Source organism: Cuculus canorus, chromosome 1 (assembly GCF_017976375.1).
Source record: "Cuculus canorus isolate bCucCan1 chromosome 1, bCucCan1.pri, whole genome shotgun sequence".
In the NCBI taxonomy this organism is placed as follows: Eukaryota; Metazoa; Chordata; class Aves; order Cuculiformes; family Cuculidae; genus Cuculus; species Cuculus canorus.
In genome coordinates, this window is record NC_071401.1 from 165,692,183 (window position 1) to 165,717,025 (window position 24,843).

Here is a 24,843-nt window from a genome sequence, read left to right on the forward strand (position 1 = left end):
GCAGTATACTCCAGCATGGTTTTGTGCAGTAAACAGCTTAAACATTTTCCATTAGTATTTATAAAGAACAAAGATTAGAAATAAATTACAGGCTTTACATTATCTGCATTTTGGTGCATTTTTTTCTCCATGAATATTTCATGTTCTGTAGGTCAGTAGTACATAATACTTTTTTACAGCTTGCTGTTTCTGCTAAACTACATGAAACAAAAACTACGTTAGTGTTTCTCTACTGGCTTATAGTGTGTAATGACTTATAAAGAAGTGAAAAATGTATTTAAGTAGTTGGATCCTTCCATTTTGTTTTGATCCAATGTGTGTTTCCACACCTTCATTTTTTTTCGTGGTGGGAGAGAGTCCAAGTACAAAACATGTATCAACAGGCAAAACAGTGAGATTCTGCTAAAATATGATTGAATTCAATACGATCAGTTATTCTTTAAATGTTGTGCATGTTTATTGCCTAGTTAAGCAGTAAAATGAATGCATCATTGGTTATAGATATAAAAATATATCAACATGTTTTAGGTAGTACGTTAGGAAGAAAAATGCTGCTTCTTGGAATCCATAATTTTCACTTAGGAAAAAGACATATAAACCCATATTGTCTATTTGGAGTATTTAAAGGAACTTCAGCAGTAGTGCTGTGCAAACCAAAGGAAAAAAAGATTCAATGACAATGCTCACAGGATGAAAGTAATGCATAGTCCATGCACGTACAATTATGTGTAATAAATTAAATATATTCTACTAGAGATACGTTGGTAAACAACCGACCCGAGATCATGCAGTACTTAAAAGGACTAGGTATTCAAAACGTATTTCTTTTTTTTTCTGTTTACAAAATCTATATGGAAGAATATTTCCATATCCATTAAATAGGGCATGTATTCAACATCTCTTTAAAAAATTACTTTCTGTCTAATAACACCTATCCTGGAAACTAATGGTTAACTAACATTTAGCCTGTAAAATAAAATTTTTAGAAATGGAGTACAATGAAGAAGGAACTACTAGCAGTGGTATGAATAAGGAGATCTAGGCATGTGTAAAGAAACCATAAAAATGTGTTTTGCTGGATCTGCTCGTTATCAAAATGTCAGGCTACTGGGAATGAAAGTTATTCTAAGAGACTGAAACAGAGAGTAAACTTTAACTGTATAGGGTTTGGAGACTGTATTCAACTCATACTAATCTACAAGTTTGAGAGCCGATGCCTGTAGTAAGACTAAGAGCAAGAAGGGGGTAATATTTACTTACATCTTCTAGGATGACTGGACAAGTAATTACCATATGTATAACGTATTAACTAGCATTATATCATAAATTCAGCATCACCATTAAAACCATGACTTTTGGAGGTTAATAAAATGACACGTTACATTCCCAAGCTCATGTTTTGAAGGTGTTTTGAAAGAATTAGTGTAATGATATCCCTTATGCTAATTTTAAAAAGCACCCTTCACTGTGACTTTCTGTGAGTGTTTACAATTGGAGCAGTATGGCCGTCTAAGCAGAACCCACCTGCTTCATAACCTGCTGGGATGAAACTGTAAGATCTGCACATGTCAAGGTGTTTTTGAACAGCTAGATTTATTAGACAGAAATAAGAAACAGTTAAATTTTTAGAAAAGAGGAAGCTCAAAACGGGATGATGGAAATAAAACATTTTGGAAACAAATACTTACAGACCCTCTGTGTCTGTGAAATATCTCAGATTAGCAAGACATAGTAGTTCCCTGTTTGCAACAGACTTTGCAAAATCACTTTGTTTCCCGCAAGAAAAAATCTCCCTAATCATCTCCAATAATAGTCACTGTGTCTACTCCTTGTCAGTGCTATAGGGTAACTGCTATCTGTGGTTGCCGCCCCTTCCACCACCTCAGCTTTCTTCTAGACCCCTTCTAGCTAGGAAGGACAACCTGAAAATCTCCCTCATCCTTGCTCAGGCGCAGCATTTGAACAGTGTTCATTAACATGCAAACTCTGAACAAACAGCTAAACCCATTCTGCATGACTGCAAACCACCATTTAGTCTCATTTAGGGAGTTATGAAACAAAATATGTTAACTATTAGAACAGAACAGAATAAAATGAAAAGTTGAACAGTACAGTAATTTAGTAATGAATGTCAGCTACAGGCAGCCTGTGTCAATTTAACATTAGTTAAGCTAAGAAATAAGATTATCAGGTCATAGTGAAGGTGCAAAATACACACGAGCATAGTCTTCCACAAGCAAACCTTAAAAAGTAACAATTTTATTGTCAGCTCACCCGTAAATATATTTTTAAGCTTTTCCCATTAAGAATATATAATAAAACATTATCTTATTACATTGTATAGAGTAATATATTTTGTACTATTAGGACTATACAGAGATTTTACCATAAAGATTACATTCCTCTGACCTTGAACATCTGTGCAGGCAGATTTTCCCACCTGCAGATGTCCAAGACTTTTTTGAAGCTTAAGGAGTTCATCTAAGTACATTTTTTTTTTTGATATTAAACCCTATTTAGCGCTCTTAAATTTGTTTTAGTTGTTAATTTTTCTGTTCATTGGCATTTTTATATATCTGTCCCATACCAGCATGATTATATTTGAATGTATTTTTTATCACTGTTTCACATATGCCATCATCTTTATTGCATGATTCTTTATTTGTTCATTGTATGGCATTATTAAATTAATAGATAAAATTATTGCCTCTATGGATGAAAAAAGCTTATTTTCTTCACATTGGTTCCTTTGATTCTCATGATTTCATAGCTAACATTTGGAGATCAGTGTATCTCATCAGTAAGCACCTTTTCAGGGTTGTTATTTGCAAACTGCTTTTGAACGGGCAGCACTACAGCCCCTTTTGCTCTTTTGTTAGCATTGATATTCTCATTAAATTTGAATATAATCATAACTTTAATTTGTAGAAGGTCTTTTTCTGATCAATCAGGCTTATAGCTTTATACTACTATATGGCAGGTGGTTTGGAACTAGATGATCTTTGAAGTCCATTCCAATCCAAACCATTCTATGGTACTGTACTTCTTTGTGAATTCTTTGCTTTCCAGATAGCTTATTATACTAAAGCTATGTAAAATATTATTCCTATTTTTAAAAATTTTAGGAACAAATGCCATTCACTCTGAAATATTTCAGGAAAAGCACTAGAGTTAAAATTCATATTCCTGAAGTATCGGCTGACAAGATGTTTTAATTAAGGCAGCAACAATCTGTTCAGCAGATAACACTATGGACACAGGACTAGTTTAATTCACATTTCTCTGCTAAATAAACCCACAACAACAGTCTGTGAAATTAAAATGTAGGACAATTATGGTTTTGCTTAGTATCAGCTTGTATCTTAACACTTTGTGCTGCTGAGTATAAATATACAAAGGAAAAATGTAAACTAATATGGAAGGAAGGGGCTGACTCATGACAGGACAGTTCCAGCATTAAGCAAGTGTAGAACCAACAAAAAAATTGCTTCCTAACTACTGCTGTGAAAACAATTTGCAATGAATAATTTATGTAATACATTTAGCTTATTTTTAGATTTTTTTTTTCTTGGAGAAAAGCCATTAATAAAGTATGAATTCAGCTATTTTAAGATATTTGTAATATTTTTTATTTCCGGTCTTTGTCCTGATTGAATTTGTTCCCTGGGAATACTTACCTTTTTTATCATGTTTATTATGGCTTAAAGATGTCAAAGAATGTTTATTTGTCCAGTTGATAGGTCATAACCCTTTTTTTGCTGCAATTTGAATTGTAAAATTCGTATGTTCCTTAGTAATGTATATATTAAATTTAGCCAGAAGAATATTCATATAAAACAAAGTGTAAGTCTAACTGAAGAGAAGTGGATGGTCCTTTAGAGTAATATTCATACAGTTCTTATCAGTCCAGAAGCATTGTTAAAGACAGAAATAGAACTTGGAAATAGGATTGAGAAAAATAGGTTTGGGAAAAATTGTAGTTAATATTGCAAGATGAGACTTTTTTTCTTGTTTGAATAATCTTGTGTTTTTCGACATTACAATTTCAACTTTCATTGCTGAAAGTAAACTCATTATTTCTTTTGTAGTTCTGAAAGTGCAGTCAGACAGAGGACTTTGTTTCCAAAAAATGAAGCCGAAGGGTTGACTCTGATTTCAGCTGCTTCTTATTGACAGCAAATGAAAACCATATTTTCTTGTGCTGATAAGTAAACTAGGAGGAATCCTAGTTCCACTGTGTCCCATACAATTTGTTAACGATGATCTCTATGTTAACTAAAGCTGACCACTGCTTTTCAGCCAAAATTTCTAAATAGCCTAAGCCATTTCTTTTAATGGAAAAAATATGTATTGACAATTGCACAGTGGTAAATCCCTCAGTACTGCAATCCTCAGAAGTAGGTCAATGTTGCTTCCCAATGGGACACTGTTTCTCTAGAAGTTCATTTGTAGCCTTTTCTAAGTGCATGTCCGAGTTTAAGGAAAAAAATTATGCAAACACACATGTAGAAGGTCATAATTAATTAATTCAATAAAGCACCTCCCATATGAGGACAGGCTGAGAGAGTTGGGCTTGTTCAGCCTAGAGAAGAGAAGGCTCAGAGGAGATCTTATAGCCACCTTTCAGTACCTGAAGGGGCCTACAGGAAAGCTGGAGAGGGACTGTTTACAAAGGCTTGTAGTGATAGGACGAGGTGCAGTGGATATAAACTGGAGAGGGGTAGACTTAGGCTAGACATAAGGAGGAATTTCTTCACAATGAAGGTGGTGAGGTTCTGGCACAGGTTGCCCAGGGAAGTTGTGGCTGCCCCATCCCTGGAGGTGTTCAAGGCCAGGTTGGATGGGGCCTTTTGCAGCCTGATCTAGCGGGAGGTGTCCTTGCCCATGGCAGGGGGGTTGGAACTAGATGATCTTTAAGGTCCCTTTTAACCCAAACTATTCTATGATTCTATGATTCTATGATTCTATGATTCTATGATTCTATGAAATATTGATAAAACATGAGATCAACTAGCAGATCATTTTAGGCTGACTTTTTAGCATTGAGACTCTGCCACATAGTTGAATTGAAATACATCATTATATCTGCTGAAGTGGATACAAGAGAAAAAAAATTCTATGCTGTTCTAATCTGTCAAATTATTTCCATATTTTTATTAATATATAAAATAGAAAATTATTTCTGAGGATTTTCACCTGATGTCTCTGTTCTGCATGCTTAGAAAACTTCATGAAATCATGAATACTTTCATAGTTGCGTAAATTGTCTTGTAAGCCTCCTACTTGTACTGTATTTAGTTTATAAAAGGCTCCATATTTTCATAGAGTACAATGACAAAAAAAAATCTAAGAAATGCATATTATATAGTGGGAACATTGTGGCAAATGAAAAGAAAATCTGCAGGTCATATGTAAGCTCAGTTTTAAGTTTGTAGTTCTGTTGTAGGTGAAAGGAACAATTACACCTCTCTTTACAAAAAAGTTATACATTTCTAAAAATAATAAACTGTGGCTGAAAGAAAAGCAGAACATCTATGAGTGTGCAGGATTTTAGTGAGTAATTTTTCTGTCAGACTAAAAGTGATATTTTAATTCAGAATTATTGGAATTAAAATAAGCTTTACTTTTCTCTGTCATTTTACAGTATAGCTCAAAATTTTGATAGCTGTTAATCAGGGACTGGATCTTACTATTTCAAAGGTAAGATCTAGAGCACAAAGCAGAAGATAAAATAATAAAGGAAGGAAAACCAAAATAGTCTGTAGAATGGAGACAAGAAGAAAATGTGCTTTGAATAACAGAAACATTAATTACTGAAAGACTTCCTCTATGCAGCGTACTAATAATCAGGAAGTTAGGGAGATGTGTGATTTCATTTAACACTATGTAAAAAGCCCATACAAGACAGTAAATTGCTTGATTCTTCCTCTTCCGTATAACTTGGTATTTTATTTTATTTTATTGTGGAGTAAAAGAAAGCTCCTTTTCTTTTTCTTTTTTTTTTTTTAAATAAACAAAAAAGAGGTAATTAAATGAGAGATTAGTAGGGATGAGACTGATTAAACACCATGGGCTAGTGTTTTCATCCACCACTGCCACCTTAGCACTGATCTGTGATGCACACTGGGCATCGGACAGGACTGTGCTGTGCAATGGGATTTCTGGTCATCTCAAGATGTATCTTATGTCGTCTTCAACAAAGCATCAAGTCGTCTTGAAACTTACATTTCTTTTCCAACATTTTGAGAAAAGTATTGTTCTCATTATAGCAAAATACAATGTTAAAGAAGTTCCATAAGCATGGAATCTCCAGTAGAGCATCAGGCTGTCCTTCTTATGTCCCACTAGAAACTTCTCACTCCTTCTCACTCTCGGAAATACTCTCAGTGAACAAGCATCAGCACACACAGGAAGCTACTAACACAAAGAAGAAGGTGTGCAGAGCCCATAAACTGCATCAGCTTTGGAACCTGGGTATACCTTTGGGACTGTCAAAGTGCTGATTTTCAAGGAGCTATAGAAATGGACAGAAGGAGACAACAGTAGATAATGAATTTGAGGGAATCTGGGACTGGAAGATCATGAGATTAAAGTCCAAATTATTGGTGGAAGCGTACAATTAGTAAGGAGTATTGACAGGAAATAATTTTTATAGAATAATCAAGAAGACAGACTGGAGTTACCAACGTAGTACGAGGTTTGAACAAGGCATACATAAACCCAAGAATCAACTCCAATGTTGCTATTGAGCCATGAAAGCAGTATCCTGAATCTGACTGACAGTAATATCAACAGAAACAGCAGTGCTTTAAACCATGGAGAGACAATTCATCTTATGGTTTCAATCACCTAACTGTTAGTCGTGTAGTCTAAGGCTACTTGCCTAGGTACACATTATAAAATAATTAAGCCTGTACTAAGATAGCTATTTAAGGAAGGTACTCTGAATAAGCAGGCTGTGTTTCCATCTATTCCACTGTTGCAAGACTAAAGATAGGTGTGATTACTCCTGTCTTTAGAAGCTCTGTAATTTTTGAGGATTGCAGACAAGCAGAACCATTTTTTTCCAAATATTTTTTTAAACAGGCAGGTAAAATCCCATCACATAGTAAACAAAAGAACATAGAAATAAGGGCATAGCAAACAGCGTGACTCAAGTAGGAGATAAAAATGCAGTCTCCCTAGAGCTATAAAACTAATTTATAAAGGATGTAAAAAATCCACATTGTCACAGAGGACTAGGAGATGGCCTCTTCTCCCAAGTGTCAGGGGACAGGACAAGGGGGAATGGCCTCAAGCTCTGCCAGGGGAGGTTCATGCTGGACATCAGGAAAAAATTATTCACGGAAAGGGTCATTGAGCACTGGCAGAGGCTGCCCAGGGAGGTGGTTGATTCACCTTCCCTGGAGGTGTTTAAGGGATGGGGGAATGATGTGCTGAGGGGCATGGTTTAGGGATTGTTAGGAATTGTTGGACTCGATGATCCAGTGGGTCTTTTCCAACCTAGTGATTCTGTGATTCTATTAATAGAAAAAGCTGTTACATGGACTTTTAGCATGACTTGTTCTTATGTAATTCCTTTTATTCTTCATTGAAGAGTCGGGATACCCATTCCCATGCATGTTACACCTGGATAGTTCATTAAAATCTACCCTTCACAGGTTAACATTAATTTCAAAATAATGGCTATCTCTTCAACCCAGGAGTTGTTTCAGTTTAACTAATCCAAGCTAACAGCAGCTAACTAATGTAGATATAAATCAAAAGCTATGAGATACCGCCATAAGGAAGATAAAAAGAAATAACCCTCAACCAAAGAAGGGGTTCACTCAGTCCTCCAAGCCTTTGGGACAAAATATTTTATAATATTTAGTTTAACATAAGCAAGCCTCAAACACCTGGGATCAAAAAAGTATTGGAAAGGAAGAAGGTATGATCACTTCTGATTCCCTTTCATTCCCCAAATATCAGAGACTAGTAAAAAGCTAGAAGCCTCTTAACAGCTTCTCCTGCAGCGTACATTGTAACCATCATGGCAACTAGCTGGTTAAATTTCTTTTCCCTGTGGTGGTGCAAGATTACAAATGAAACTATGACTTTCTTTCTTTGTTCTTCTATCCTTTCTTCTAGCTCTCTGTGAGGAACAGCATTCTGCAAACTAGTGTGACAGCAGGAGAAAAAAAAGCAAATGGCATACTGTCAAACAGCTCTGCTTCTGAACAAAACTGCGCTGCAAAATTTATAAAGATGTTAAATAAACTTGGATCATTAAATAAAAAGTTCAGGCCCTTTATTGGGTCTGAAAAACCATACATATTCTAATCTGAGCAAACATAATATTTTTTACAGTATATCATTTCAGATGGAGATCACAGAAAAGAAATGTTAGACTGAGAAAGCTCTGCCAACAAGATAAACCTACAGTCACAGACACATCTAATTCCCAAAGCTTTCATCATTAATATTTTATGGCTCTTACTGATCTGCCCAATCTTGAAGAAAAATGTTTCTTTCATTTAAGCAGGCAGGGCATAATAATAGAATTTATCAGTATCAAAAAGGAGGTAAAATGCAGACTACTATAGAGATGTCACAGCAAAGTATTGAGTTCACTCACTGTCGCCTAAAACACTGATCTGTGCATGGAGTGCTTTATTTGAACAGCAGAAATAGCATTAGCATACACAAATAGGACAGCATTCCCATTAAGACAAAAATATGATGAATGCTATTTGCAGGAGGTTTTTTTTACATACACACTTCATTTTATGCAGCCATTCCATAAAGTAAAATCCTTTGCTGTGGATTCCTGTATGATGTGGTTATTATTTCAAGTTAAAACTATCAACATTTTTTTTTATCTGCATTAGAAGAATACAAAAAGGAAATTATTCTTTTCTTATATTCACTAATGAATCTCAATAATGCATCAAGAAGCATTTACAAAGGTAGAGGCACTTGAGGAAACCACACACTTTAAATAGTTTCTCAGTGAGCCTACTTGCATTAATGATATGTGAAAATATAAGAACAGAAGCACTTTGCTATGCTCTGTAGTAACTCTATCTGTTATGCTGAGGTATAGCAGCAATAACGCATTTGCCTATGGCAAATGAATTTATGTAGGAATAAATACAGGTGTCAGTTATAACTCCATTAATACTTGACAGTTATAGAAGGCTGACCATGAATCACCCTTTGATTGCAATACATTGATATAGGAGATTTAGAGACCACCTGAACGCTCCCTAGATCAGATTCCTTGTTTGTGCTGCCTAGGCTGTGCTGTTTGACTCAGGTGACAAGAAACAACTATGTAATTTACAGACAGCCTTGAGCAAGAAATGGTGCAACTCCTCATCAACCAGAAAAAGCCATGAAAATAGAGAGACTTATGTTTGTAATATAGCTCTCCTTACTATATCAGCTGCATATAAGGATTGATCAGATTTCTTATCATCCCTTTTTTTCACAGTATGTTTGTGTGGTACGGAGCAGTTTCGGGAAATCAATAAGTCTAAAAGCTGTAGTTTTCCAGGATATTGATCCTGATATACAACCTCTGTGATGTCAGCTGACTGTTTTTACCTTTTCTGCTTTACTCAGCCACAGCATTATGACAGTCTGCTAGAAATGTTGGTTAGGAGGAATGTCTATGGTGTACAGGCAGGTCAGTTCCTACTTACAGTGGGGCTATGGCCAGCACTGGAAAAGTCCAAGTGTGGCTTTGTCTAACCAAGGCTTGAAAATCTCCAAGGACATTCCATAGCTTTCCTCAGTAGCCTGTTCCAGTGCTGCACTGCCTTTCTAGTGGATTTTTCTTTAACAAGAGTCTAATCAGAAATGCTTGGTCTATAATATCTGGCATCAGCAGAGAGCTAAAACTGCCATTATGTTACATAACATTAAATATGAAAATGAAATATGAAAAATTAATAAAATCACTTACAACATTTCATTTGTGCCAGCAGATGCAGGAACTGAAAACTTCAGTGCAAAGTCATCTCACAACAGCTCATAAGAAAGAAATTAAAACTCCTAGGAGAATGCCTCAACATTTGATGGTCCAAGCCAAGAACTGAAAGACAAGAAATGAAAATAAAATTTTTGAAATCTCATCAGCTTTATTGGGAGTGGTTACAGTACTTACTAAGAGTTTACTCCAATGGGAAAAACACCTTATTACCTGTAATACAAATAAAATGTAAACAATATTCAGTCTTCTATATATTAGAATTTAATAATGAATACTCTGTATTAGCAATGTTCAAGTAAAACCACATCCTCATATCATATTTTCAAAACTAGTCTAACTGTGATATCTGGAAAGAAGCAAGAATTGGGAAGGAGAAGACTGGAAGAAGGTAAATCAGAGTCTGAAATGTGATATCTCTTTCCAACAACTAGAGTAAAATCTTAGGAAAAGTAGGCTTCTAAATTAGATGCCTTAAATAAGGCATGAATGAATAAAGCTAGCTGAAAATGTGACTGTGAACCTCCAACAGATCAGTCATGTTTTCATCAAAAATAAGTCCAATGACCCTAATTCTGAAAGCATTATTAAGCATCTATATAAAGGGGAGAGTACTACAGTAAGTAGCACACTATGGATGTCAGAGCATATTTCTTACTGTCTTAGAAGCTGTCCTACGAACAGCAGAGGAAAATGCAGTAATAAGTAAAAGTGCAAAGTGAAGAATAGCAGAGGAGAGGAGAGGAGAAGAAAGGGGAAGGCATGGCAGAACAGCGTAGGGCAGGATACCGAGATTCGGATCATGAGCCAACAGGTCTTGCTTCAGCTGTGGAAAGGGCTCAATATCTCTCACCAACTGTTAACCTCTTAAATTCTACCAGTTATGATTTCCTACACGTTAATGCCACTATAATTGTATTGGTAAAACGAAACAAGAATTTTTTCCTATGATAAAATTAGAAATTACAGTCTCAGCTAAACCTTTAGTTTCATAACTTTCCTGTGTTGTCATGAGCTCAGCACAGGGATGCAGTACCAACAAATGATCAGACTGTCCTTTGCCATAAAATCCTTTGTAATGTTACCTCTTAAATACAAAATTTGTGGGGACAGATAGATTGCTTTTGTGATTCATCGACATACTTAAGTAACCTTTGGTCTTCAGAGCATAATGAAGCCTGAGTAGATAAGATAGAAAACCTTACAAATAGCAAAGAAAAAAGCTGAAATGATATATTTTTATTATTATTATTATAGACAAACTATGGTGAATTACATATTTACTTAGACAGTGGGGGCCTCAACATAGCTATAAAAAGATAGCTGTTAAATTATAGAGGACAATAATGAAAATAACAAGAACAATAGCAATAAAATAACAACAACAATAATAATAATGATAATAATACAAAAGTGAGCATGTCAAACTGCCAGCAGAAGAAAAAAAGAATCGTAACATAATTCAGAAATGCAGAACTCTTGTCTAAATTAAATGCATCCTCAGGCTTTTGGCAATGAAAGCTATGAGAACTATCTCAGGGCCAAGTGTTTTTTTGGGAGGTAAAGATTCTTACAGAGTTGGCTAGCAATAGCTTCATTCCCAACAGTTTATCATGAGGCTATGCATGTGCATCTGAGGAAAAAAAAAAGCTGAAAAAAGAGCTGCAGCAGTCTAACTCTAGGCACTGAAAAATAAATATGTAAATTAGGACTGATGTCTAACATTTATATGTTGCATTACTTCCACAATATGGTAATAATACCCACCCAGGATAATAACAATTCTAACTCTTGGCACTTGTCCTAGAACTAAACGACTTCTAACTGAGGAGTTTCTGCTTGTGATAAAGGAAAAAGAATATAAATCAAGCTGATCGAAGAATGGATTTCCCTAAAATTATACTAGCTCTCTTTATTTAGGAGAAGGCTAAGAGAAACATGTTCATAATACTTGTTTTATGCCAACTGCCACAGGTCCACTGAAATTACCTTTTTCTGCCATCTCAGGAACAGTTCTTCAGTTTAAGTATTTTCCTCAAGTTTCCTTTTTCATGTTAATCAACAAAGAAAAGGAAGGTAAAGAGTGCACGATGTTTCTTAATTTGTCACTAGTCACATATCAAAAGTTGAGGCTGATCGTTTCATTTATCTGTATAAGCTATTGAATAAAGTGACTCAGAATCATACCTGGAAATTATTTTAAAATTACTTCTTGAATGGCTTAGACTTTCATATGTTGCCTATCCATAAAATATTGTCCCCAGATTTCTTTGCACTAAAGGCACTGTCTTACGATGGACAGATTCTGGTGTTTTTCTAGAACTGTACTGAAAGAGAACTCATACCAATGTTCTTTATAATCTTTATAGTAACCATCAAGCAGATTTCCTTTTTCCAATAGTCATCATGGATGACAGGCAAGCTTGTCCCTGTGCCACATTATTCTAGTGCTTATACTTTAATACCTTGAAACCTAGCAAGGCCCATTCACGTCTCCATTAGTCATCTGCCAGGAATGAATGCTGACAGTTGCTTTGAAGCCTACTCATTGAACCTATACAATTTCTAGAGAAAAGTTCTGCTGTATGTGAGGGATGCTGTGCCAAGCCAGACTATCTTTGTAGTTTGAACAGTCAATGCTCTTGTTGCCCTGTGTGGATCTCCAGGGTTTCCTAAGGATTTAAGAAGGGAATGCAGAGAATGGAAGGGAATATTTGTATATAGACTCATCTCTTTTAGCAAAGGGAGTTTCTAAACTGTAAAGAGGCGGATTTTCTCCAGATACAAGGCAACTGTCATAGAAATTTATAAACCCATTGTTAAAGATGTTAAATTTAATTTGCCTAGTTAAATCTATGAATCTGTATAAGTCTAGGAAAATAACGAAATAATACATATATAATATAACATATATATAAAGGACATATTTCTTAAAATTTGGCATCTGATATCAGCTTTGATTGTTTTTCACAGCAATTAAGACACTTCCCTTTCTGCAAAATGGGCTGCAGCATTTAAAGCTTTACCTGAAAGATTTAAAGAACTAATTTAACATGAGCTGTAATTTTTCTAGACTTAAATATTTGCCCATAACATAATTTTAAGTAATGTTTTTTCCTTGTCTGTGGATAAATAAATGCTTGCTAATGAAAGCATGTGAATGACTTACCATTGAAATTTACTAAGACGTTAAAAGCTAAATTTGGATTTTTTTAATAACTTTGGCTGTATTCCCAATTTCATGCAAAGACAATTTTTAAAACCTGTCTACACTGCCTCTTTTTTTTCCTGTTGAATGTTATTCTTCAGTATTCTAAAGTTTTTACAGAGCCACTGTCTATTTTCACATTATAGAAGGACAGCTTTCCTCCTAAATGGTCAGTGTCTGTCAATGGCCATTCGATCTTTTCAATCATCTCTGCTACTCACTTGGAAAGATGAATTTCTAATGATTGCTACTGCATACTGTGTTCGAGTAGTAAAGGTTTTCAGATATGTGTTCAGATCAAGCCACACCTTTTTTTTCTTAGTTTCAGGCAAAAAGTAAACAAGCTGACGTATCTATAATTCAGAAGAATGTATCTAGATTTCTGGATTAAAATACTGTTTCCCATCTACTGGTCCAGGAGAAGTGATTGCTCCCTGCAGATTGACAAAGTGTTTCAGTGCTAACCTTGTATAAATGCCAGAAGTTGCAGCGGAGAAGTGAGGTGCGAGTGCAGGTGCTGCTGGGAAGCAGAAAACCCTGCAAAGTCAAACTCATTATTTGAACCCCTAAACGTTACCGAAGGACAATTTTTTCATAAGCTTAATAAAAATTTATATCATTTTTATGTAAAATTCAATGGTTAGAGCTAGGTGAACAGCTATAGTGTTCTGTAATGCCACAAAGCTACTCAAGTAACTGACTCACACGGGGACAGTTAGTGCTGGGAAAAGGTCTACATGGCCATTGAAGCCATGTAGAAACACTCGTCCAGTAGAAATCCTTTTTCCTCCCCCTCACCCCCACCCCTGAATGTAATGCTCTCTCTAAATTTGAAACTGATTCGAAATAGAACTGTATCAAGTAGGAATCTCCAAATACTACACAGTTTCAATCAGCATTTATGAAATAGCAAATAAGATGTATTTTAACACCTTTTCAACACATACCGTAAAAAAAGGCTAAAGAACAACAAAACTTCAGTCCACAGTAATGGAGGGTATCCAATGGATTAAAATGATATCTAACAAAATTTTCAGTTTCCTAAATATCTGTGCCTACCTAAAAGAATGGCTGGGGGAAGGAAGAGAGAAAAGAGAAACTCATTTAAAGTTAATAGTGGTGAATTACCAGAGCTTTTTTCCTTTTTTTCTTTTTTTTTTTTTTTTTAAATTCCACTAGCACTATGACCACCAGCCACACTCCACTACAGATGCAAAAATATAAGTTCATGAATATTTATCCACAATTACACAGTGAACACTGTTAGAAGTACCACTCTTTGTTACCTGAATCACACAAATGTTATATTTTTACTGAAATTTTCTTCTATTATAGAGTGGAAAAGCAGTATTAATTTCAGTTGGAAACCAGCCTCACTGCCATGAAAAAAAAAAATCTCGAAACATAGTGTTTAAAATCATTGAGCCTTAGTTATTTTCTTTAAATGGTACACATTTGTTATTCATATTCTCCCTAACTCTGCTCTGTCAGATCACTTTGCAGCAAAATTATAAAATGAAGTGAATATATATGAAACAGATCAAGATTATTAGCCAAGATGTTTTAGAATTTTGTAAGAGCTTCTGACCAGGTTTTTCTGAGAACTGAAAATTCTCTGTCAATTTATGGTGTTGCTTTTGACTGCTAACTTACCACTAAGGGAAAAAAAGGCAAATTTTTATCCAGCCTGGAAGAAGTTTAGACTATTCATACTATGACATTTATTTTAAACATGTAATGACAGAGTGGACTAGTTGCATATTCTACCCTTACACAGTGATATACTTTTCCTATTTGATAGCATTGCAGATATCTATTCAGATATGACAGTAATTAATCCTAGAAATAATTCTATGTGAAAGAAAAAAGTATAGAATAATTCAGATACATCTCAATCCTCATGGTATTTATGTACGTGAAGACAGATCAATTTTATGCTAATGAATGATTGAAATTATTTTTCATTAAATTGTGGCTGTAAAGGAGATGTAATATTTTCAGTTTGGTTCTTAAAGAAAAGCTCTCTGTCAGGTCAATGGAAGTGAAAATATCTAAAGTATTTACATTCATAAAATGTCACTGAAAAGCCCTTTACTGAATATTAGCACTTAAAGAAGAGCTTCCTTTTTCAATATATATTCATTTTATGATTTCTTTATTTACAGTCTTTATATAAATAAAGGTGAAAATAATTTTGTCAAGAAAGACAATCAAAACCATTAACAGAACAAGAATAGCATAATACATGTTAGAATTTTAAACACAGTGATGTGCTTATATGGTGACACTATAAGAATGATTTAGTTTTATGCTTTACTTAGTGGTATATTTATGATATACTGTTGAAATAGACCAAAACCTTTTCAGTAATAGTGCATAAAGAATTTTGAACTGAAATTATAGAAATGGAAAGTGCTCTTTCAACTTATTGACTTGAGTAGATCATTAGAAATCTGTAAAGATATGATTATGGAATCATAAGATGATTAAAGATATGACATTAGAAATCTGTAAAGATATTACTAAGAATGTAATATAACTCATATAAAAGTCTAATGACTTCCTTTTTAGTATTTCATCAGTCTCTAGAATATGTGTTGAGAGCATATGTGTTGTAGTTTTTGTTGAAAGAGAGACAAAAAAGATCTTATAATAGATTTTTAAAGCAATTTTGGTTTTCAGAGACGAGCGAAAGAAATAAAGCCTTATAATCGGTAGACCTATTTGCCTAAAATTCATTCATGTATAAACATTAGGTGCTTTGACAACTGATTTTTTTATGAGAAAATGACCAATTTTTACATTATCACTGCAGAATGAAAATAAAGCTATTATATTCTTTGTGTTCTCTTAGACTTTCTGTTAAACTCTTGAACTGTGACTGCATTTGAAAAAATGCAGGTTTTTCTTATCTGAACAAACTGGTCATTTCATGAATGACTTGGCAAAGTAATATATTCTGCAAAATGTGAAGTTGGAACTGGCTACTTTTTAATGCTTCATTAGGTTTCAAATAAAAGCATTTTTCTGAAACTCTGTTTATAGGCAATTCAGTTCACTTCTAAAGACATGTATTCTCCCCACTCCACATCCCAAGAGAGATACCAAACTATCTACCTCAAAGGAATCACTCACTAGATCTCTTATATGTCTCATTTGCAACAAATTCTTTCCTTCCATGTCCTGACAGGCATCCTTGCACTACGCTCCCTTCCTCATAGCTGTAGTTATTAGTTTCTCCAGAAAGACTAGAAAACTGGTCTTTGCCCATAAGTTAGATCCGCGTGGAATATCAGACACTTTGATTAGTACTGCTGCTATCTCAGCGAGTGTTCCCTCTCAGTCACTTTGTATAAAACAGAGGATGGAGAGGCATCTCTGTCCCTAGTGAAAGGCCTGTCAAAGGACACTGTGCTTTGCAGAAATCCACTTAGCTGGAGACTTTGCATCAGACACTGCCAACAGTGCTCTATGGGACTAGTACACGGTCCCGTGTTACATAGGGAATTGTTCACTCATTGCTCACCTTGCATATGACGCGCCATTAGCACTGCAGAGATGGAAGAGCTCTACAGACAAAGGACAGTGTATACAGTGCAATACAGAAGAATGAGACACGCAGAGGAGAAGAGGAGCTGGCAAACAGCAAAGACACTGAACGACTTGCTGGAAGATACTCAATGTGGTCACACAGGGCAGTCATCCTTTCTCAGTTTTGCAGTCTGTGGGAATATAATAGAAGATTGGCGAGGAGAAATCATAAAATATGCTCAAGTGACCTTGCAAATTATATGCAGAAAACAACACAAATAATGCTAATCATTCTTTAGTCTTGTGCACTCGACCAGAAGAAGTTTTGTGTTTAGGTAACATGGGCCTCTGATAAACCCAGAGCCATCTTAGAAAACATGCTTGAGATTCCTGCCCCACTGTGAGAAAGATAAAAGCATGGTAGAAAACTACTATGCTATTTCCCTAATAAATACAGACAAAACAACAGACTTGCACACACATTTTCTAGCAAGGACTGAGCTCCATGTTGCCTGCATTCCTTCTTGCGCTTCCTCTGCTTGGATGCTGTTTCAGAGATCCCCCAGTTTGTAAGGTAACAGAAATAAATTTGTAGCACAAATTTCTCTTTTCCTGAATGGGAAGCTCAGTAGCCTCCCTTTGCTCTTTTCTTGCTTTCAGAGCCCTGCACACCCAACACCTCACAGAACCCTACACCAGCAGATAGCTTGAGGAAAGCACACTGGGGTATTTAAGTATTCTAGCAAAATTAAAATATTTAACATCTTCTCTAGTCTTCTTTATCTGTTTCATCCCAAGAAAGCAGGTATATATGTCCAGTCTAAACCTCTTGAAATGGAGAATACTGGCACTCTGGGTATCATCCTGAGTCACCTCTACTCCTTTGTGCATCCAGAACCTCGCAGAAGAGAGAAAGAGTTCTTTCAGCTGCAGTTTCATAGTCCTCTAGTGGGCCTGACACCTGAACCAGAATAGCACTGTCGAGTTTGTACTAAAATAATAGTACAAATAATACATTTGTTTGTATCGCTTTCTCATATTTACAATGATGCAAACAATAACTAGGTGTCAATTACTGCCAGGTGCTAGAGATGCTAAATCTCCAGATGTTAGGCGGCATGGCCCTTCCTTCCGCCTGAATAGTGTCTTCTCTGGAGGTCAATGGATGAATCGCAAGACCCAGGGTGAGAGTAACTGAGACCTCAGAGCTGAAACTAAACCTTATACTCGTGGACAATGGAGACACTTTCTAAATGCTCTGGCAGTCAGGCAGTCCAAAGCTCTCTACCCCCTGTCTCATGAGAGTACTGTAATTCATAGCTCCATCTCAGAACCCAGGAAGCAGAAGTGTGGAATATGGAACAGATGATTACCTTGATCCTCATGTCTCTAGGTACATCATGCACCACAATGAGCAGCACAAAGCTGTACTTAATATGCTCCAAAACACATTACTTGGAATTATATGGCACTCATAAAGATCTTCGGGATACCTCTGTACTTCTGGAACGATATCTGAACACCAGATAGAATACGAGTTGCTGAGATGTGAAGGAACGTGTAACCACCAGCCAGCTCCTGCTGTGCACAGCCATGAACCTGGAGGTTAGGCTGTGATCTACAGGCAGTGAAACAGGCATGGTGTAGGCCAGTCCTTTGCCCAGGGCACAGGAAAACACTGTCACTGCTGTCTTAACATCAATGAATTCAGAACTACAATCACAGCTGAAAAGGACTCCAAGCCTGCAGGTTCATTAGAAAACCTGTCACTAGGACAAACAATAAAGCCAGCTGCTGCTCCAGAAATATCTTCACAGCAGTGCTCTGACATCACTAATATATAAGTGTAATCACTAATATATAAGTGTATCATGAATCTCATTGTCAACAAGACTCCTGAGTAGGAGATATTATCATGAGCAAGAACAAGAACTGGCAAGAGCCACTCTGTGTTTCATACTCTGATTCATTCTGAAGCTCACAGGCTAGTTGTGGAAAACTGCCTTTTCAGGATAAATGTGTGCTTCATGGTGCAGTAAGAAAAAGTAGTCATTGTGGTATCCAGGAAGAAGTTATCAATATAAAACATTTTCGAAAGACTTCAATTTTCAGAATACATATTTGACAAAGGAATCAACAGTTTAATTAAGCTAAAACTGCCTCTAGTGACTTAGCATGTTCTAACTTGGAATAACCAGAACTATTATTTTGTATAAGATCAGTAAGAGGGACTGGCAAATATGACAACTATGTAAGCATAAGACCTACATTAATAAATAACGATTTTCTGTTTATTTCTTTCAGTCTTAAGCCATTTCTGCTGCGTTTTACGGTGTTTGTCTTAGATTAACTATTGGATTAGTGGAAGGAAGATGAGAAAATGAAAATAAACTTTATCTCAGTTGTTTAAATAGTAATTATTTGTGTCTTTTAAGACTGGAAAATGCAGGCTGTATATTTTTCAATAAAGTGTGTAAATCACATTTACAATAAAGAACATGGGGACTTCAGTGGTGGAAAACCAGGAACTTAAAGGGAGACTGAAAGATGTCCAAATAAAAGTGAATTTCCATAGTCTGGTTACAGAATCACATCTGACTATACTATATGAGTGAACAAAATCATTGTACAAACACAAATGCATTGAAGCAGGCATCCAGTAAAAACTGAGCTAGCATTACATACAATGTAGTATTATTAATGGAAAGACTAATGTCTTTCAAGTAGAAATAACTCAAGAAGACCATTAAAAATTGGAAGGGTTTCAAAAGGAAGTGTAAGAGCAATTTGGAGTGTTCAAAATACACTTGATACTAAAACTCTTAGTTTGCTTTGGTTATATGACCATGTATATGACTATATACCTCAAAGTTCTGAATGAGCAATGGGTTTTGAAGGAATAACAGCTAAGGTAGTTCATAAATCTTTGACTCATTACCCCAAAAATTTATTACCCTCTGATTTCTTAAGAGCATGGAATTAACCATTTACCAGAATTATCATCATTTTTAGTCTTAAAATTAGTGACTTTGTTTATAAGGCTCTTGTGGCATATTTGTTTTCTTAGGAAATCAGACTACGTATTTAGCATGGAAATTTCTGAGTGAGGAGTCTGATGATATGCCAGATGCAATTATCTTTCATACTTTTATTACCTTTATTTACTTTTTTACTTTGACAGACACTTAGGGCTGGAGGAGTTTTTCACAGTTTGGAAATGTCCTCAGTTCTGGCAGTCAGTAATTTGCCCAGTTTATGCTGACAACAAACAAGTACGCCATAGTGCAACCCGTTGCCATATTGTCTTTCTTGTCTAGATGTGGAGAGTTGTTAGAGTGTGGCATGCATGTATTTCTCGCTGACAAATATTTACATTCAATCCTTGAAAACTAGGTCTCAGAGGGACAGAGAGGCGGTATCCTTTTTTTCACTAAAATATTTCTTTAGAGTACTTTCAAGTTTAGTTTCAGACAAGCTTGGAAAATCTATTAATCCTGATCTATATAGTTTATATTTATATCAATTCATATTAGGTCAAATATTAAAGTGTTAATTTATACCAGATTCTTAATCAGCCTACAAAATAATCTATTATTTTTACAGATATTTCACTTAATGAGAGCCATGTAGAGTCCTGCAGTTCCCAAAAGACTCTCAGTGAACTGCATAATGACCTACATTGGTTTTCTGATTTCTAGGAAATGTATGTATATTGATATATTTAGAAAGTAAAAATGCTAAATGTTTGTTGATTATAGATAGAACTCACTACTACTGTGGGGTAATTTAACAATGCATTATTAAATGCAGAAAACTAATGAAATTAATGCTATGGTTGACGTAAATTGTAAGAGAAATGCTATCTCATTGTTTGTGAAAATCACTCAAATATATTGCTTTTTCTGTAAGCACTTTTACAAACACCACAAATTTTGATTTTAGGACTATACAGTAGACCACCATCTGCTTCAGTTGAAAAGCCAGAAACTTAATAATTGATGGAAAAGATGTTGATATAACCTAGAGTTTTGTAGTCTTAAGCAGTAAAAAATCAAAGGCTTATTAATTGGTTTCCATAAGGGAAAGGAGGAGATGTAATTTTTATACATCCTTATGCTACCATTAAGGAAAATATATTTGACTCTTAAAACCTGAATATTTTCATGAGGTAGGTAATCTTTCAATAGCAAACCAGTAAAATATCAGAGGTGATAGGTAACTCAGGAAAACTGCAGTAGTTATCGCCTAGAGATCAGCTGTGTCAGCTTGGTCAAGACATTTTACTCCGCTTCCCAGTTCCAGGGTAACCAAGGTTTTAAAGAAATCAACTGGGTTGTTGACCTAATGCTTTACAATGTATAGCAGACATAATATCCAAAAGAGTCCACAAACTACTTCACAGTCCTCCACTCACTGTAGGTCAGAAAACTTTCCTCCTGTCTTACAGAAAACTTATATCTACAGAGCAAAAGTTCACGAGATGTGAATATACATTTCCTTGAAAAGAAATAGGGGAGACCAAAGGCACTGGTCGGCACGCTACATCTCTGGATGGATTTAGTAGAGAAGACTCTCAGATGTTATCAGGGAGTCAGCTGCATCTCAAATTACAGAAGAAAGACAAACAAAGTTGCCCACAACTCTTATATCTTTAGGAAACATCCCTTCTTCACCTGCCACCACCTTCCAAATTTGATCTTTTTGTCTTCATTAAATCCTGTTGTTGGGGAGTTACTGTTATCAGATGTAAAGCAGGGGGGAGATCTCTGCAAGCAAGCAGAAGCCCTAAGACCCTTAGCAGAATTATTTGTGGAATAGAGGGGACACAGACTCTTACTGTAACCCTCAGGTTTTCAACACTATTTCTGAGCATAATACAGGTCTTCAAAAACAATTTGGTGACAATATTTTGAGAAAAGACCCTTAAACACTTAAGAGCCCTTTCAGGCACATAAGGGGGAAAGAAGTATTGAATTTTCAAGTCTATAGAAACATGTCTACAGAAAAAGAAAGGGTCACTATGCTTTAAAGTTACAGGGTGAATTCCTAGACCATAACCTAACTGACACACATCAGAGAGATTAGGTTGCTGCTTATTTTTCTAAAGCAAAAAAAAAAAAAATTGCTTATTCTTTTTAATTTTTACTTTCTTTCAAAATAATTTTCATTTTTAATTTGTTTTGAAATTTAATTCTGGTGCAATTAAACATGTACGTATGAATTGCATATGCATATGTATTACATGTATGTGTTTACACGTACACACAGTAAAAAGAGAGAACATAATGCAACTTAAAACCCCTCAGTTTTCAGTGCTTTCAAAGTTAATGTTTTATGAGAAATATGCTGTGTTGAACAATCTTCAAATAAATTTTTAGTCTATTGTAACTACTGTATCAGAAGAATTTAGTTAATGATCCATAATGCAATGCATCAATATATAATTGTCCAGACTTCTTACCAAGAACAATGAAACATACTCTGCTTTATTCAGTAGTTTTAGAGGACTAACACTATCAAACTCCTCTGTACATTTTGTCTTTCTTATGAAATATTAATGTAATTCAACAAAAAAAACCCTCCAAATAAAAGCTTTTTTAAAATCTCAGTTGGAAATTACCAATAAGACAAAACAGCCTTACATAATTCAGCCATCACCATCTGTGGTTATGCTCTTGGACAACCATCCTGAATAGTCTAGTTTGTGAAAACAATGTGGCTCACAGAAACATTTACTGTATGTTATGTCTGGAGAATACAAAATGAAATTCCTCTAAGATATGTACAGGGACTGTGCTGTTATCCATTTGTTTGTGCTGGTATTGTTTCCTTGGGCTATTTTAGCTAGCTTACTGAATCAATGCATAGAATAACAACAAAAATAATCTTATTGTGAAAGATTTTTTTTTTCCTCTAAGTACTGCATTTGTTGTAACTTTGCCCTATACACAGGCTGTACTCCCTAGCTAATTTCTACATAACAAAGACAGTTTTGAGGACATGTAGCTGTCCAGGTTTTACTGATGAAGATACCCTTATTCCCTGCATCCCTACCAATAAAGTCTGATAACCTCTCACCTGCATGATGTCTGAAAGTTGTTTTGAAATAGATAAATCTGGAATGCTTTTTTATCTGTCAGCGTCCTACAGGCTGGGAGGAGTTCAATTCCATGAGGCTCTATTGGGGGAGAAGGATTTGTTTCTACCTCATCTTCACACAAAAGGCCTTGCAGACCTGCACTGTGTCTCCATGATCTGGCAGACTCTAACTTCACATGGGAGCATACAATGGTTCTGGCGATGTATCTTGAAGGAATACAGGCGAGAAAGCAGTAAAAAGGTTATTTCTAATACTATAGAAACTCCACTAAATCTGAACAAAGTATCACAAGAGAAAAGGAAAGCACTACATCAAGAAGGTATGTCACTTTCCAACCACAGAAGTCAAATCATAACATTTTGTCAATTGCACAAAAAAAAGTTTGAAAAATATCTGTAACATGAAAGATTAACCATATTAAATATCAGTGCGGGTTTTTCTTAAAAAATATGATACAATAGAGTCCCAAATGCAAGGTTTGGTTAGCGTTGGATCAGAACAAGAATACATTTGAGAGGAAATGGCCTCAAGTTGTGCCAGGGTAGGTTTAGACTAGGTATTAGGAAAAAATTCTACACCTCAAAGATCATCAAGAATTGGAATGGGCTGTCCAGAGAGGTGGTTGAGTCATCATCTCTGGATGTATTTAAAGTTTGTGTAGATGTGGCACTTAAGGACAAGGTTTAGTAAGGGATCTGGCAGCATTACGTTTACCTACCACTGGACTTGATGATCTTAAAGGTCTTCTCCCACCTAAACAGTTCTGTGATTCTGTGTGTGGTTTAGCAGTGGACCATAAATGTATGATATGTACATATATATGTATAGTTATATCAGTTTTAGAAATATATGATGCTTTTTACCACATCTTGCAGTATTTACTTTCCTTTTTTCAAGTTACTGTAGCTTCAGTGTTATTTGTTTTATATAACAGCTGTTAAAGAAGTAGGGAGATTTAATCCAAGAAAACTGTAGTAGTGTAATTTCACTAAAACACTCAGTAAAAATTGAAATAATACTTGAAATAAGAATTGGAATGTAAGCTTGACATGATAATTCTGGTATGGCCAATGACCTCAACTCAACCTTCAGTACTCAGGGAAAGAAATGGAAGATAAGTCTCTACAAAATAATGACTTCTCTACTTGGAACTGAGAAGAAGTAGTGGACAAGTGATGATAAAAAAAGACTTTAATTTTGAGCAAACCGAATACCGATACCACAAGAAAGGTAAAGGACCCTGAGGAGAATGATTGACAAACTTATAAAAGAAACAAGAATGCTACAGCACTCTAGAGAGAAAAACAAGAGGAAAAACAAATAAAAGTTCTCCTGGTTTGATTAGATTCTCTGCTTCTAAAAGACAGCTAATAGACACACAGGCAAGTAAACTAATCCAATTTCTTGCTATTGCAAACAAAATTACATTAAAAGATCAGTAACAGTGCTGAAAGTCAAGTAGCCAAAAATTAGGAAATACCTCAACTGCCTGCCTATTCACTCTCAACTTGGCCCCTGGGACAAAACTAGTATGATAGTGGTATAGTCACAAGTTATTTTGTTTCTGTTTATCCTGAGGGAACACTGAGCTGCTCTTTAATTCCATAATTTGTGAACAAGAAGCAACATATTTTGCTGCAGATAGGAAGGCTAAGTGATTCCCATGAGGATAAGCATGTTTTTTTTTAAGTGTAATGCACATTTGTTTCAATCATGAAACAGGAACAAACTATAGAATTAGTGGAGTAGTGTGGTTGCTTCATCTGCTCAATCTTTGCTTCCGTCTTGATAATGTCCCATTTGAGTATGCCTTATCGGAAGCTAGGGTAGGACCTTAATTTAATTTAATTTTGTAAAAGAGACTTATTGGTTAGCAGTGATGTTTAGCCATCTAGCTTGAATTAGAGTTATCAGCAAAAGAAGAAAAGGTTCTGCAGAACATTAGCCTAGACCAGCCAGTTCCTGAACCGTTAAACATAATATGGTTCAGTTTTAACCCAGTATACCCATTCAAAAACAAGCATATGAAGA

The 24,843-nt window shown here is 35.4% G+C and overlaps 1 protein-coding gene across 3 annotated transcripts in view; it reads right to left on the reverse strand.

Moving 5' to 3' along the window:
- Positions 1-24,843, reverse strand: part of MGAT4C (MGAT4 family member C) — a 360,468-nt gene that overhangs the window by 31,257 nt on the left and 304,368 nt on the right. For 2 of the 3 annotated variants that reach the window (XM_054057038.1, XM_054057037.1), the window contains one exon: positions 9,950-10,078. The gene's annotated coding sequence lies outside the window, so the exon portion shown is untranslated. Of the gene's footprint in view, positions 1-9,949; positions 10,079-16,707; positions 16,904-24,843 lie in introns of all 3 variants that reach the window. The other variant, XM_054057036.1, reaches the window with a different exon arrangement.